Here is a 15,569-nt window from a genome sequence, read left to right as displayed (position 1 = left end):
TTTTTTATTATAACAAGGATGACATAGAAGCCCTTTAGATTCAAACAACACATCCCTTAATAGTACACAAATGTTCCTTTTCAAAATAAACCCTTTTAGCTACCTTATATCTGTGCATGGGACGACAACATGTGCAGTGAGGGTAGGTACATATTGTCTCCGATGACAATATGTACAAAACGACAATATGTAGCGTCACAAGTCCTTTTCTAATTAAGTTAGTTTATAGTTAATTTAAGAAACAGTAGTTAAACTTTCAATGAATTGTATTACAATAGGAGATTTGAATCAATTAGCTTTTATTTTAGATATAAGAGGGTTGTCCCATAAAAACGGGAACTTTTTGAATATTTCAGAAACTATTCGACCAAAACTAATAATTTTTTGCACGTTGTTGGAAAATGATATTTTCGATATTTTGACAAAATGTTTTAGGCTTGGGATGTCATAAGTATTTAAAATCAGTATTTAAAGTGTGTTAAATATCGGGGATCGGCGCACGGCAATTTTTTTGACTTTTAAAAGTAGCATTGTCAATGAAGTTTTCTTCATTACCAGGTCAAACGGAAATATGATGTCACAATATTTACCTCCATAAATATTCTTTATTCTGGTGTACTCATGTATAAAAATTCATTAATTTGACATCGTAAATGACAAATATATTACGTTATAAGCCAAAGCACTTTTAATTAGAAATTGTCAAAAATGGTGACGTTTGGCGATAATGTGGAGCACCAAATTATTAAGCAGTACTCTGTTGAGCGGGATATGACTCCTGTCCATACAATGAAAGAGATGTAAACGATTGAAAAACAGAAAAATAAATCTCGGACACAGGTTTAACCTTAGTTGAAAGGTTTGTAGATGGCTTGACTGGTTATCCGATAGAAGAGGCGTTTTGTAGACCAACAAAAAATGAAGACAAACTGAAAGTCAGGAACTGGACGTCGTAGACCTAAGTGAAGGCCGCCGTTAAGCAATGCGAACTGTTAGGTTTATTATCGGGATTGAGAAATTGTCTGTTAAAAGAATTAATTCCGCAATCTTTTGGTAACACTAGTATTTGAGATGTATAACTTGGTAAATAAAAGAAAATTTAATACGGTGCCGAATTTAAAGGTCACCTGGTTTTTATAGCAAATATAATCTGATCAATATCTTTTACAGTGTTTGCTTCACTGTCACCTAACTTCAAAGTGTACTGTAGTACATAGATGACCTTACTAAATTGAGGTCAAGGTCAAAAAGGTTCATTGGTTTTGGTGTGTAAAGTTCAATGTATTCATTTAACCTAAAGCATATTAAAGATTAGGGTAAGGGGGTAAATATATGATTCGTAACGTATGTTGTTTGTTTATTATTTTGAAGATTGATTTGAAACTCAGTGCATTACAAGTTTCAGATTATTTGTAGAAATCTAGAGATTCACTTGTTAATTATTGCACTTGTAAACAAAGTTTATTTTACTTTTGTCATATAAAGGTCCATAATAAAAAATATGCTTCTACATAAGAAATTTCTATATGAAATGAGAAATAGATTTTAAACATAACACTAGGGAAGTTCAGAACACAGATGTTGAGGATGTAGCAGGGGGAGATATTGTGTTTGGGGGAGAGAAGGAAGATGAGGAGGATACAGAGAGCTTTACTGGTCCAGGCATAACCCAAGTTTTATCGATTGAAGATTCATCATGTGTATAAGATTCTGAGAAAGTCATTGCCTTTGAGGAGCAGTTGGTGGTGCTGGCCAAAACAAAGATTGAAGACAAGTGTCTTGTGAAAGGTAGCACTGAGACTGTGAAGATATCTACCCAGTACAAAGCATCAGCCTTGTTCATTGTCTGGGTAAGAAGCCATCTTTAGAAAGTATTTAGCTATATATTTAATTTTATACTTGATGAGGAAAAATTGCTACATTCATGCTTGTGAATTTTTGATGAACGATCAAACTTCTATATTTGTTCATATTTACAGATGTGCAGCAAGAAACATGTAAAGGATAGATGGTGCTGCCAACCATTGCTGAACAAGGGACCCCATAGTGGTGACTAGTGACCTTATTCTGTCTGCTGCCATACTGTCATCAGGGAACAACTTCAGTAAGGTGGCAATGATGGCAAAGTTCATGAAACTTCATTTCCCAAGCCAGTCATCCTTCACAAGGATTCAAAGAACATATCTGGTCCCTGCCATAGATGAAATTTGGGAAGAACACCTGGATGCAGTTAGATCAGAATTAGCTGACAATAATGTTGTTCTTCTTGGTAAATATATTATTATTTCTTAGGAATCTTGTAATAACAATTTTAACTTTAAGATTTAAACTTCAATCATGAAGTTTCAAAAATTTCCCTTTTTTATCCTACCCTTAAAAAGTGGGGGATATTTATTGTTGGGATGTCCACCTGTATGTCAACACATCCTTTACACTTGGAGGTACCCATTTGTTTTTTCCATTCATCCTATACTGAAAAAGTTGATAATAGGTTCACAAAATCAATACTACAGTGCCATTGTGCACCTCTTATTATACCCCCCGCTTGAAAAGTGGGAGGGTATATAGTGTTCGGGATGTCCATCCTTCAGTCTGTACATCCATCCGTCTCTGTATGTCCGTCCGTCCGTCTGTTAGGCTTTGGGGTACCCATCTCTTATCAGCAACTCATCTTATACCACTGAATGAAATTTAATGAAACTTTACAGAATCTTTCTTACATAATGCCATTGTGAAATCTTATTTTACTTTTTGATCGGACACATATAAAAGTTCCCGTAAGCAAAACATGGACACTACCATTCTTTCTATAATATTGAAGGGTACCCATCTATAATCCGCAACTCCTCCTATACCACTGAATAAAATTTAATGATATTTTCACAGATTCTTTATTATATAATTCCATTGTGCACCTCCTATTTTATTCTTTGATCTGACACTTATTTCGGATCTCCCAGAGCAAAACATGGAATTAGCCATTATAATCATATGGAAGGGGGGTATCATTTAGTGAGCTCAGTGCTCACTGTACCTCTAGTTTATACTCTGATTGGACAGATATTAGAGGTTTCCAATATATAGCAAAACATGGACATTGCAATAATGATATATACTTATTTTGTGAATTTTTTCCTGAGAGCACCTCTAGTTTAGTATTTCAGTTGATAACAAAATCCAATTCTAGCCATATATGGAGACCTTCATAGAAATATATCTTTTAGGAGATGGTCGCATGAACAGCCCTGGGCACTGTGCCCAGTACTGTACATATACCATGGTGGAGAACAACACAAAGAAAATTGTTGCATTGGAAACACTAGACAAGAGAGAAACAGAGAAAAAAGTACCAATTTAGAGAAGGCTGGTTTTCAAAGAGCATTAAAAGATATTAAAACAAATTTGCATGTCACAGAAGTGGTTACAGATGCACATCTGCAAATTGGTGCTTTGATGAGTAAGGCTTTTTTTTCATAAAGTAAGATATAGGGGAAAAAATCGTGAATTGTTTCATAAAATTATGTTTAAAATCACACCTAAATTTATTAAACTTTGTCTTTTCCTTTTTTTTTTTTTAGAGAGACAGTATTCCAATATAAAACATTTTCATGATATTTGGCACGCTGCAAAGAATTTGGGAAAGAAAATTGTTGCAGTAAGCAAAGCATGAATTGCATCACTAGTGTTATTTCAAAGGGAACTGCCTAGCCTTGTTTTGCATTTGAGTATAATTGTGTCTTTTTTTTAGGCTGGTCAAGAGAAAACATGAAAGGATCTGTTTATCTGGAGCCAAGATGTTGTAAATATTTCTGGCATTGTTGTAAGATTGCAAACACCTATACAGAGTTTTTTTTAAAAGTGGGTCAAACTATCAGGTCAAAATATTTAAACCCAAGGAAAGGACTTGTCAAAATAAATACACGTCTTGTCACAATGAATGCACATGTGAAACATTAGAGCCATAGCTCCAACCAATCAAAAGTTATGGGCATGGTTAGAGGTTTTGCTGACAAACAGATAGACAGATGGACAGGGCAAAGACTATACACCCCCAAATCTTCAATTATTGGGGCATAAAAATCAATGAAATTCTTTCCAATCTCTTGTTGGTGAAATACTGGTAACTCCCCCTCTTTGTAATTTGTGCACTTTTCTGATGCAGGTATCAAAGAATTTCTCCAAAAAGTCAAGAAGGTGGACTGTGGTTGAAAGAAAATGCAGGAAGACATGAACATATAAATGAATTATTTCACAGAATTCTGAAACTGCGCTTGGAAGACCTTCGGGGAATGCATCATAGTGCTGATTTGCCTTTACGGGACCCAAAACGTTTGTCTTCCACCATTGCTCCAAAGATGCCACCCCCTACATCAGAACTTGTTGTTAAGAAAAAGTTCAGATTTAATTAGTTATATTGACATTTTGTATCTAAACAGAATTCATTGTGTCCAGTGACTGAATCTTTTGTTAATCTAAGTTACGTTAACGAAGTCTGATCCTCAGGTTCTGGAAATCAGGCCTTGAATAATTGAAAATGCTCACAAAAATGACTCTGAATTCTCCTAGTATTGTGTATTTACCCACGGTAATTATTTAAACTTCATCATTTAAGTTAATAATATTATATTGGGAAAATTAGTAAATCTCAAATAACGCTAAACATAAAAAAACTTGGAATGGCCTTACTCCATTTTATGCAGTACCATTAGTCAAGTAACTTGCATTTGCTAATTCTCTCAAAGGAGGATTCACTTGCAGTGTTTATTCATTGCAAATCTTTTGGAAACACTTTTTTTTTTACTGTAAATGTATTTTACAAGATATCATGTAGACATGTTTGTTTATTCTGAAAGATTGTACAGTATGTATGTACATGTATTAGAAATTTAGATTAATGAGTAATGTGAATTAAGAACTTTTATTCAAATTTCAACCTTATAGATATGTGTTTCTGGTCCCTATATCTGGTTTAAAATATGGTACGTTGTAGAAAATAAAACATAAGGGTAGGTAGTTTTAATTGCATGGAAAAATATCAAAAACTTGGATGGAAAAACATCATAAAGATTGACATAAAAATTCAACCTAGTCGACCTGGCACAAAACCAACATACTGTCCCGATGGCTCTGGTAACTTATCTCTGTTTTTCCATAGACAGCAACTAGGAATTACTTTCACCAGCCGTACGTCCACAGAATGTACTGAATGTAGGCAGCATACCTGTTCCCTCTATTGTAGACATCATCACTAGGCAACGCCAATACATCCTCCCGATAAAAACGGGCTAGGGCTAACACTGCTTCGTCCAAAACCAGCACCTGAAAATCCTAAAATTATAAATAACATGAAAACATATCTATACATATTTTAAAGGAAGAAGAACTCAACAAATTCATTAAAAAACAACAGAGTTGTGCAATGTTGAGGTTGCCTTCCTCAACAGACTTCTTCTTTGTCTGTTGGCATTTCTCTGCATCTGATGCATGTGCACCAAGACAAACTGGATTGCTGGTTATTGGATCCTGTGGACTCATCCACCAGATCAAAAATCAGACTTGGAGATCTTGCTGCAATGCCAACCAGTAAATTCTGGCATTGTTCATGGGAGAGGTTTCGTACATGTGTCTGAAGAAAACAGAAGTAGTTTTAAAAACAATAGATAATCTTATTGATGTAGGAGGAAAATTTTTTACCTTTGCCACATTAGTTCTGTTCTGGGTGTGTCAGAGAGCCAGCTCATCCCTCCTTTTTTCTTGTCTTCCCCGACCTCTACCCCTGCCTCTTCCCCTGCCTCTTTCCCTGCCTCTCACCGGACATGGCTACTTTTTAAGACATATATGTATTTATATATATTAAAATACATATGCATAAAATATACAGTATATAAATAGTCTCTACGTCTTTTTAAAATTCCTATTTTGTAAACGCAAGATATAACACCTTTGGGGCCTGTTTGAATTTAGCGCGCTTACTTCATGTTGTTTAATAGTATTGATTAATAGTCTCTATAGTATTAATAGTATTGATTAATAGTCTCTATGCTTTCTGAATTCAAAGTAAAGTAAATACAATGTAAATATAACCTCCAAATACCTTGCATAGTATTATTATGGCTTTTAAATCTATACAAATTCTGTAAACAAACGCATGTAGCTCACCTCCTCTACCATTTCTTCAGCCTTCCGAAAGATCACGTGATTTCTATCGGAACATCTCTTACGTTGAATATGCATGATGTAATGCCATTCTTCCGTTTGTAAACAGATTATTTATGCCACGAAATACAAACAGGTTCGTGACAAATGATAAATCCAATGAATTTAAACATAATTTAAGCAAATATTAAACACCTTTTTATAAAAATACAGTCGGGTAAAATTTTGTAGGATAAATGTCGAGATATTCGGACCAAACAACTTTAAGGATTCATACATTTTGCACATGAAGACTGTCACGCTCTAGGACTTACAGGTGATCCACTTTTGGAATAGTTTTTCTCAAATTTAATAAGAATAGAAAACACCTTGAATGAAAGGTAATGCATGCTCCCTTTAATCAAGTTAATTTTATAGAATGATGTGAGAGATCTGTGTCATGACAATAGAGACGACTCTGTATATAGAAGTCCCCTTGAAAGTTAGGTTATAATTAATTTCAGAAACAGTAGTGAAGATTTCAATGAATTGTATTACAATAGTGACTTGAATCAATATAACAATTTTTTTTTTTACAAATCTCCTAAATGAAAGCAAGACTTTTCGGGGACGAAAGTGTTCATTTTATTTCTGTGTACAATTAGAAATATGTAGGCATTCCATTTTGACTTTGTTGACTATTTGATCTTTAAGCAAAGTATGATTCAATTTCGGAATGTAAACATTTTTAACTGTATTAAAAGAAGATGCTCAAAGCATTGAAGAAGATATTGTATGACAGGTTACTCTTTGATATTATGATATGGTAGATTAAGTGGAAATTTTGACATCTTAAAAAGAGCACTAAAGAATTTAAAAAGGTGTTTGCAATACAATACATTAATAAGATAGAAACCTTCTTTTCTCATGATTATATGTTTGACCATAAATGATTGCTAGATTTTGCACTTGTAGACCGTCACGCTCAAGATCATACAGATGATCCAAGTTTGGAATAGTTTTTCTCAAATTTAATAGAATTGAAAACACCTTCAATTAAAGGTGCTAGATGTTTCAATTAATCAAGGTAATTTTTCAAAATGATATCAGAGGCATGTTTCATGACAAGAGAGACGACTCTGCATAAAGAAGTCCTCTTCTAAGTTAAGTTATCATTGATTTCAGAAAAAGTAGTGAAGCCCTAATGAATTGTATTACAGTAGTTAGTTGAATAAACATAACGATTATTTTACATATATTTTATATTAAAGCAAGACGTCTTGAGGAAGAAAGTGTTTACATTATTTCTTGTGTTTCATGCTTTCATTTTAATTTTGTAGACTATTTGAGCTATAGGCATTCGAATGATCTAGTTTTGGAATATATACCTTCTGAAAATTTATTGAAAGATTAGTCACGAGGCATTGAAAAAGATATGGTTTGGCAGGTTAATCTTTGATTTCATGATATGGTAGATTAAGTGTAAAATTTAAAATCATAAAAATGGGCATTTAAGTATTTAAAAAGGTTTTCGCAGCATATTAGTCACTAAAATGTAAACACTTTATGTCATGATTATATGTTTGACCATAAAGGATTCCCTCTAGAGTCTCGGAGTAAGGAGTTGATCCTTACGTTGTGGGTTCGAATCCCACTGTAGGACGTGGAGACCGGTCCTTCGAATAAGACCTTATAAACTGGGATCATGTATCACAGTAGGTGTTGGAGTGAAAAAGGTCCCTCGCTGCACAATGACCATGATGCAGCACAGTTAAGGCTACAGTAAGAAGGCGGGGCCTAATTTATTCGGGAAATGCTTACTTTGACATCACACAAAAATATATGTTCTTCAAATTACCACAAAATGAAATGATTTGCTATTTTAAACTGTTGGATAGCTTTAAACTACATAAATACTTACTATTGCTTGTATTTTTGACGTTGGTTAAATCCCACACAGCAATATATAAGCAATTCACTGATCGCAATGCACTTGTCAATGTGACGTCATATCGTAAAATTTGACGCAGTTTGTATGCAGTGAGAGGCGGATCAAGTTATACGTTATACAATGAAAAATGTATTTTGTAATTAAATGAAATATTATTTGCAGATATATAAAAGGTCATTAACTTGGATGCGATGTCTATTTTATGATTTTATTCCTATACTTCCCGTACTTTCCCTATACAAGTGATACTGCCGTATATTTGTATGCAGATTCATTTAAGGGTAATAGAAGGGTCGGAATAAATCGATATATTGCAAGGGCTTACCCTCAATGAATTATGACAAGTTTTTACACATAAACACATGAAGTATGAAGATATTTGAAAAGTGCTGCGAACCTGATGAAGTCTTGCAAATGAATTAATTATATCTATATTTAATGTACTTGACCAGCAAAATATTCAACATACGGTCTAACAAATGTAATTTTAGCAATTAGATAGTAGAATCTGTATAGGTTCGCAGCACTTTTCACAAACTACAAAGAATTTGAAAATAATTATAAATTAAACTTAGATATTTAATTTGGTCATGCCCTTGCAATATTGAAATTTATAGATGACCTCAATACTGCAAGTAAATTTTCTAAAATCACGTGACTGCCACTTTACGTGACAAATCTAAATACGAAATCTAATCGTCCTCAACATGTAGTTTTCAATCATATATTTGTCCGGTAATAGTAAAATCCTAAAAAGAATGGTCCATTTTTTGTAAAGAATGCATTTTCTATAGAAAAAATTCGCCGATATTTCCATCTGGCACCTTAACTGTACTGCAGAGTGCCGAGTATAGGTCAAACTTTGTATCTCTCCAACGGCAAGTGGTAAGGTCTCCAAATGAGTGAAAAATTCTCGAGAGGAATGTTAAACAATAAACAAACAAACCATACAGGATTCATAGATTTTGCACATGTAGACTGTCACGCTCTAGGGCTTACAGGTGATCCACTTTTGGAATAGTTTTTCTCTAATTTAATAAAAATAGAAACACCTTGAATGAAAGGTAATAGATGCGCCCTTTAATCAAGTTAATTTTTTAGTATGATGTGAGAGGTTTGTTTCAGGACAATAGAAACGACTTTGCATATAGAAGTTCTCTTGTAAGTTAGGTTATAATTAATTTCAGAAACAGTAGTGAAGATTTCAATGAATTGTGTTACAGTAGTGACTTGAATCAATATAACCATTATTTTACAAATCTTCTAAATAAAAGCAAGACTTTTCGAGGAAGAAAGTGTTCATTTTTTTTCAGTGTGCAATTAGCAATATGTAGGAATTCCATTTTGACTCTGTTGACTATTTGATCTTTAAGCAAAGGTATAATTCAATTTCGGAATGTAAACATTTTTAACTGTATTAAAAGAAGATGCTCAAAGCATTGAAGAAAATATTGTATGGCAGGTTACTCTTTGATATTATGATATGGTAGATTAAGTGGAAATTTTGACATCTTAAAAAGAGCTTTAGAGAATGAAAAAAAGGTGTTTGCAATACATTACATCAATTAGATAGAAACCTTCTTTTCTCATGATTATATATTTGACCATAAATGATTGCTAGATTTTGCACATGTAGACCGTCATTCTCAAGATCCTACAGATGATCCACTTTTGGAATAGTTTTTCTCAAATTTAATAAGAATTGAAAATACCTTCAATTAAAGGTGCTAGATGTTTCATTTAATCAAGATAATTTTTCATAATGATATCAGAGGCATGTTTCATGACAAGAGAGACGACTCTGCATAAAGAAGTCCTTTCTAAGTTAAGTTATCATTGATTTCAGAAAAAGTAGTGAAGCTGTAATGGATTGTATTACAGTAGTGACTTGAATCAACATAACCATTATTTGACAATTATCTTGTTGTTAAAGCAAGACGTCTTGAGGAAGAAAGTGTTTATATTATTCTTGTGTTCAATCCTTCCATTTTGATTTTGTAGACTGTTTGAACTATAGGCATGAGAATGATCCAGTTTTGGAATATATACCTTTTGAAAGTTTATTAAAAGATTAGCCACAAAGCATTGAAAAAGATATGGTTTGGCAGCTTAATTTTTGATATTCATGATATGGTAGATTAAGTAAAAAAAAATTGAAATCATAAAAACAGGCATAAAAGTATTTAAAAAGGTATTTTGCAGTGTATTAGGTCATTAAAATATAAACACTTTATATCATTTTTCTATGTTTGAGGATAAAGGATTCATAGATTTTGAACTTGTAGACCGTCACGCTCAAGGGCTCTCAGGTGATCCACTTTTGGAATAGTTTGTCTTAAATTTGATAAAAATTGAAAATACATTAAATGAAAGGTACTTTAATCAAGTTAATTTTTCAGAATGATGTGAGAGATCTGTGTCATGACAATAGAGACGACTCTGCATATAGAAGTCCTCTTGTAAGTTAGGTTATAATCAATTTCAGAAATAATAATGAAAATTTCAATGAATTGTATTACAGTAGTGACTTGAATCAATATAACCATTATTTTACAAATCTCCTAAATGAAATAAAGACTTTTCGGGGAAGAAAGTCTTCATTTTATATCTGTGTGCAATAAGAAATAAGTAGGAATTCCATTTTGACTTTGTTGACTATTTGATCTTTTGGCAAAGCAATGATTCAATTTTGGAATGTAAACATTTTTTAACTGTATTAAAAGATGAGGCTCAGAGCATTGAAGAAGATATGGTGTTGCAGCTTACTCTTTGATTTTATGATATGGTAGATTAAGAAGAAAATTTAAAATCTTAAAAAAGGCGCTAAAGAATTGAAAAATAACTGTTTTCAATACTTTACATCATTAAGATATAAACCTTTTTTTCTCATGATTATATGTTTGACCATAAAAGATTGCTAGATTTTGCACATGTAGACTGTCACGCTCAAGATCCTACAGATGATCCACTTTTGGAATAGTTTTTCTCAACTTTAGTAAGAAAAAAAAATACCTTCAAATTAAAGGTTATAAATGTTCCATTTAATCAAGATAATTTTTCAAAATGATATAAGAGGGATGATTCGTTACAACTGAGACGACTCTGCATATGGAAATGCTCTTCTAAGTGGAGTTATCATTGATTTCAGAAAAAGTAGTGAAGCTCTAATGAATTGCATTACAGTAGTGACTTGAATCAACATAACCATTATTTGATAATTAACCTGTTGTTAAAGCAAGACGTCATGGGGAAGAAAGTGTTTATATTATTTCTTGTATTCCATTCTCCCATTTTGATTTTGTAGACTATTTAAACTAAAGGCATGAGAATGATCCAGTTTTGGAATATATATCTTTTGAAAGTTTATTAAAAGATTAGCCACAAATCATTGAAAAAGATATGGTTCCGCAGCTTAATCTTTGATATCAATATATGGCAAATTAGGTGAAAATTTGAAAATCATAAAAAAAGAAATTTAAGTATTTTAAAAAGGTTTTCATAGTACAGGGCAGGTGTGACCGGTTGGCAGTTATGCTCATTCCTCCATGGCACCTGATCCCACCTCTGATGTTTGGAGGTCCGTGTTTGCTCTTCTCCTATTTTGTATTGTTTGATGGACTTTTGAGCCTGAATACTGTTCGTTATCTTCATATATTTCATAGTATATTAGATCATTAAATCATAAACACTTTATATCATGATTATATGTTTGACCATAAGGATTCGCTCTAGAGTCGAGGAGTAAGGAGTTGATCCTTACGTCGCGGGTTCGAATCCCACTATGGGACGAGGAGACCAGTCCTTTGGATGAGATCGTATAAACCGAGGTCCCGTGTCGCAGTAGTTGCTGGCACGAAAAAGACCTCTCACTGCTTAATGGCCGTAAGTGCCGAGCATAGGACAAAATTTGGAGCCCTCCACCGGCAAGTGGTGGCGTATCCATATGAGTGAAAAATTCTGTAATGTTAAACAACATACAAACAAACAAAAAACCATACAGGATTCATAGATTTTGCACATGTAGACTGTCACGTTCTAGGACTTACAGGTGATCCACTTTTGGAATAGTTTTTCTCTAATTTAATAAGAATAGAAAACACCTTGAAAGAAAGGTAATAGATGCGCCCTTTAATCAAGTTAATTTTTTAGTATGATGTGAGAGGTTTGTTTCAGGACAATAGAAACGACTTTGCATATAGAAGTTCTCTTGTAAGTTAGGTTAGAATTAATTTCAGAAACAGTAGTAAAGATTTCAATGAATTGTATTACAGTACGCGGCTAGGATAAGGCTGTCCGTAAAATATCAAACTGTTCCAACGGTAGTAACTTCTCTGAACTACCAAGATATGACGTCATAATAGTATATGACGTCAAGTCACTGCATACCTGAGTTGACATCACGGGGAAAGTGTCAAAACAATTACATTTCTTTCACATGACATGTAGAATTTTTTTTGCATTGTTGTTTAATTCAAGTGTCGGGATTGTTTTTTTTTTTTTTAGCTCCAGTGTGCTTTTGTAATGTTGAACATTTGTATTTTAATATCGCTTTTCCTTTCACTTGTCCGATATGCCCATATTGAAACAATTACAAAAAATTCAATGTGAAACGCTCCCCTTACACGTCCGTAGACAGAGTAAGAAATTATAAATCGTGTATATATTTGACTGGCACAAGTGATTAATAAGGATAAATTGAAGATATTCTGTGTGAATCTACAAGAGAAGTATGCCCTCTAACTGAATTTTGCTGGGGGATTGTATGTAATTTAACCTATTTTGTTCAAATTGCGATAAAGAGTTGAAAATGCCCCCTCTTTTGTGGGTAAGTTGAATTTCTCGTGAAATATTTTCTTAAGAAGTAAAATTCAGATTTGTCCCCAGCACTTTATATGTACCAGAGATCACGATGAATTGACTTATGTAACAAACTTTTTACAAGAATTTTGTTTTGCACTTGTGCCGATGCGGTTTTTGTGCAACATTTAAGAATTCATTAGTGTCCGTCACGTGATCAACAAAGTCATGTGACATCAACAAAAATGCTTTATTATATACCCGATTAAACTTATTACAAATTGACTGCAAATTCATACATAGATGACAAATTGAAATTGAAATCTAGCTCAAAATAAAATGTATATTTTTAATGCATTTTAAGTCTTCGGACAGCCTTAACATAGCTGCGTAGTGACTTGAATCAATATAACCATTATTTTACAAATCTTCTAAATGAAAGCAAGACGTTTCGGGGAAGAAAGTGTTCATTTTGTGTCAGTGTGCAATTAGCAATATGTAGGAATTCCATTTTGACTCTGTTGACTATTTGATCTTTAAGCAAAGGTATAATTCAATTTCGGAATGTAAATATTTTTAACTGTATTAAAAGATGATGCTCAAAGCATTGAAGAAGATATTGTATAGCAGGTTACTCTTTGATATTATGATATGGTAGATTAAATAGAAATTTTGACATCTTAAAAAGAGCACTAAAGAACTAAAAAAAGGTGTTTGCAATACATTACATCAATTAGATAGAAACCTTCTTTTCTCATGATTATATATTTGACCATAAATGATTGCTAGATTTTGCACATGTAGACCGTCATTCTCAAGATCCTACAGATGATCCACTTTTGGAATAGTTTTTCTCAAATTTAATAAGAATTGAAAATACCTTCAATTAAAGGTGCTAGATGTTTCATTTAATCAAGATAATTTTTCATAATGATATCAGAGGCATGTTTCATGACAAGAGAGACGACTCTGCATAAAGAAGTCCTTTCTAAGTTAAGTTATCATTGATTTCAGAAAAAGTAGTGAAGCTGTAATGGATTGTATCACAGTAGTGACTTGAATCAACATAACCATTATTTGACAATTATCTTGTTGTTAAAGCAAGACGTCTTGAGGAAGAAAGTGTTTATATTATTCTTGTGTTCAATCCTTCCATTTTGATTTTGTAGACTGTTTGAACTATAGGCATGAGAATGATCCAGTTTTGGAATATATACCTTTTGAAAGTTTATTAAAAGATTAGCCACAAAGCATTGAAAAAGATATGGTTTGGCAGCTTAATTTTTGATATTCATGATATGGTAGATTAAGTAAAAAAAATTGAAATCATAAAAACAGGCATAAAAGTATTTAAAAAGGTATTTTGCAGTGTATTAGGTCATTAAAATATAAACACTTTATATCATTTTTCTATGTTTGAGGATAAAGGATTCATAGATTTTGAACTTGTAGACCGTCACGCTCAAGGGCTCTCAGGTGATCCACTTTTGGAATAGTTTGTCTTAAATTTGATAAAAATTGAAAATACATTAAATGAAAGGTACTTTAATCAAGTTAATTTTTCAGAATGATGTGAGAGATCTGTGTCATGACAATAGAGACGACTCTGCATATAGAAGTCCTCTTGTACAGTACCAACCTGACCCAACCTGACACCTAAGCAGTCCCAGAGAGCAATCCTGGGACTGCTTTGGGACCGCTCTGGGACTGCTGTGGGAGTGCTCTAGAAAGCAGATCCAGCAGTCCCTGGGACTGCTTTGTTCACTTATGCGTGAAAAGGGTTCTGAGTGACAAGATAGCTCTATCCCTTGTGTATTCTGAATTTGCAGGCTCCCTGTTGTTGTTTTGTTTACTTTCTGCAGAGAGGTGTTTAAGATTAAAAATAAAAAAAAAAAAAAAAAAAAAAAAAAAAAAACAAGTATTTCTTACAAAATTTAAATAAGTAGAGATAGATATGCATGAAATTACTAAAAGTCTTCAGGACCTGTAAAGAAGAAGGTATGGTTTTAGCTTTATTGTGCCCTAAAAATTTAATGTTTTCAAAAAGTTTGGAAACTGGCTTATATATTAGTTGAGTATATGACTGTAATAAATTAGGAAAAAATATAGCATGATGGAATACCATTCTGGATATATGACGTCATTAATTTGATGCATTTCTCTATTTTAAACAGAAAAAGCCTCAAAATGACACATTTCAAGGGTTATTATCCTTAAGAAAATAGTGTCCACAGCCGTCGCCCACGTTAATTTTTAGATATGTTTTGTAAAATTCTTTGAAAAATCACATATCTCAAAATCTTTGTGGGCGATGCCTGTGGACAATATTATCTGAAAGAAAATTTCATTGAAAATTGATGTCTTCTGCAACTTTTTGAGAAAATACGGGAAAATGCACAAGTTTATGACGTCACAATTAGCATTTGGAAGGTCATGTGAGAAAAAAGATTTGTATGATCTTTCTGCATGGAATTTCAATAATTCAAAAAGCATGAGTTTTGATTTTTTACATCACTTTTATTTTTAAGAAAAACACAGGGCAAGATTTGTATTGAAACCGTACCTTGTTCTTTACACAATTGTAGTCTAGAATTAATTTTAAAAAACGAAAGTAGTTAAAAAGGGAAGTAAGGCGATTATTTTTATCCCTTGAATTAAACTTCAATACAGGTATTTAAAAAATATC

At 32.9% G+C, this 15,569-nt stretch overlaps 2 pseudogenes; one reads left to right on the top strand and one right to left on the bottom strand.

Moving 5' to 3' along the window:
• The first annotated feature begins 708 nt into the window (after positions 1–708).
• Positions 709–3,769, top strand: LOC133195099 (uncharacterized; annotated as a pseudogene).
• Positions 3,770–5,034: 1,265 nt separating this feature from the next.
• On the bottom strand, positions 5,035–6,171 carry LOC133195098 (P2X purinoceptor 7-like; annotated as a pseudogene).
• Positions 6,172–15,569: the final 9,398 nt, after the last annotated feature.

The sequence above is a fragment of the Saccostrea echinata genome, unplaced genomic scaffold (assembly GCF_033153115.1).
Source record: "Saccostrea echinata isolate AGI-Se365-2 ecotype Australia unplaced genomic scaffold, CSIRO_AGI_Sech_v1 ptg000029l, whole genome shotgun sequence".
In the NCBI taxonomy this organism is placed as follows: Eukaryota; Metazoa; Mollusca; class Bivalvia; order Ostreida; family Ostreidae; genus Saccostrea; species Saccostrea echinata.
Note: the sequence above shows the minus strand (reverse complement) of the source record. Positions and strands in the feature narration are given on the sequence as shown.